Genomic DNA, 2,556 nt, shown 5'->3' on the forward strand with positions numbered 1-2,556 from the left:
GATGAGAGTGTCAGAGACAGTGCAATTGGCACAAGACAGAGCAGAGTTTAGGGCTGTTGTACATAGGGTCGCTATGAGTCGCAAGTGAATTGACGGCACATAACAACAACAATAACAGAGAAGTTTTTTGGTTTTGGGTTTTTTGCTGTTGTTGCTTGTTGTTTGTGTGTTCTTTTTTATATGCATGGGTATGTGATTCTTAGAAGGTGCCAATCATCAATTTATCCTCTCCTGCGGGAAGATTTTTCAGGATGCTTGGAAGACTGACAGTTCATGTTGTATATTGGGGCTTTTAGAGTTTTCCCAAGCTTTTCTTTTATGAAGTTTATAGTCCTTAGATTTAATCCTTGGTCCTTGATCCACTTTGAGTTGAGTTTTGTATATGTCCTGAGGTGAAAGATTTGCTTTTCTGGAGATAGTTTTCCAATTTTGCCAACACCATTTTTTCAAAAGGCTATCATGCCCTTTCTATGAAGATTGTGCTGAAAGTGAAGAAGGAAGCCCTTCTCCCTCCCAAAACTGAAGTCAAAGAAAAGACATTAAAGGCCACGAAGGCAAGAAATCAAGAAGGTGACATCTCAACAAAACCAGATAAAATGTTAATAGATAACATTGGAATACTATGAAAACCAATTCTAAAACCTAATGGAAATGGATAAATTCCTTGAAACTCATGCTCTACCTCTACTGACATGGACAGATGTAGAACACTTGAACAGACCTATTAGGAAAGAAGAAATTGTACATGTCATAAAAAGACTTCTCCAAAAGAAAAGTCCTGGACTAGATGGTTTCACAGCTAAATTCTACCAGACTTTCAGAGGATATCTATCACCAATTCAACTTTAATTATTAAAAAAAAAAAAACAAAACAGAAAGAAGGAACACTCCCGGAGTCATTCTAGGAAGCATGCATAACCCTAATACAAAATCAGTCAAAGAAATTATGAAGACAGAAAATGACAGAAAAATATTTTTCATTAATATAGATGCAAAAATTAAAAAAAATCCTCCTCAATAGAATTCAAAAGCATATAAAAACTTCATCATGATCAAGTTAGATTCATATCAGATATGCAAGGATGGTTCAACATAAGAAAAACAATCAATGTAATAGTTACATTAACAAACCAATTAACAAAAAACATATTATCTTAGAAATTGATGCACAAAGGGCATTTTAACAAAATCCAACAACCCTTTCTGATAAAAACACTCTGCAAAATTGAAATTTAAGGGAATTTCCTCAACATAGTGAAAAGTATATATGCAATACCAATATAATTTTCAATGGAGAAAGGCTAAAACGTTTTCCCTGCAAACAGGGATCATGTAGGGATGCCCACTTTCACCACTTTTATTGCATATTCTATTAGTAGTACTTGCTAGGGTAATACAACAAAAAAGATGTAAATAAAATACGTCTAGATAAACAAAGAGATAGTTGAACTATCACTATATATAGATTATACGATATTGTACACAGAAAACCGAAACGACTCTACAGAAAACCTGTTAGAGCTAGTAGACAAATTTAGTACAGTGGCAGGATATAACACCAGTATCCAAAAATCACTGAGATTTCTCTACAGTAACAAAGATAACTCAGAGAATGAAACCAAGAAAGTAATTCCAAATACAATAACCAATCACAAATTGAGATACTTGGGAGTAAACGTAACTAGAGACTTACAAAACCCGAACAAATAAACTACAGAACCTTTCTGCAAGAAACAATGAAAGACCTAAATAAATGGAAAAACATTCCCTGTTCATGGATAGGAAGACTCAATATAGTGAAAATGACAATCCTACCAAAGGCAATCTACATGTTCAATGCAATCCCAATCCAGATACCAAATTCATTTTTTTAAGGATATCAAAAGGGAAATTGTCAAGTTTATTTGGAAAGGAAAGAGACCTCAAATAAACAAAACATTTCTGAAAAACAAAAATTAATGTGAGGCAGAGCACTCACTGACCTCAAATCCTACTAAACACTAGTAGTAATGAAAACAGCATGGTACTAGTACAATGACAGGAACATAGAGAAATGGAACATAATTGAGAACCCAGGAATGGACCCAGCTATCTATGGTCAACTGATATTTGATAAGGAAATAAAACATAGCAAATGGGGAAATGACAACCTTTTGAGCAAATATGCTGGCAAAATTGGACTGCTGACTACAGAAAACTGAAACAGGATTCACATCTCACATAATACAAAACAATCAGCTCAAGGTATATCAGAGACCTGAGGGTGAAGCCCAAAGCCATAAAATTCATAAGAGAAAAACTGGGATCAAGTGTGTATGACCTAGTCTATGACAGAGTGATTGCCAGATACAGCCAGAAAAACACAATCTGAAGAGGAAAATATTGCTGCATGGGACTTTTTAAAGATTAAATCCGCATGTGCATCAAAAATATTTTACAACAGAGTGAAAAGAAAACCTGCTGACTGGGGAAAAACATTTGGTAATACCATTTCAGACAAAGATCTCATATCAAAATTTTACAGAATCTTACAAAGCTTCAGAAACAAAAGATTTG

The sequence above is a fragment of the Elephantulus edwardii genome, unplaced genomic scaffold (genome assembly GCF_000299155.1).
Source record: "Elephantulus edwardii isolate Elephantulus edwardi_28Jun2011 unplaced genomic scaffold, EleEdw1.0 scaffold00018, whole genome shotgun sequence".
Taxonomy (NCBI): domain Eukaryota; kingdom Metazoa; phylum Chordata; class Mammalia; order Macroscelidea; family Macroscelididae; genus Elephantulus; species Elephantulus edwardii.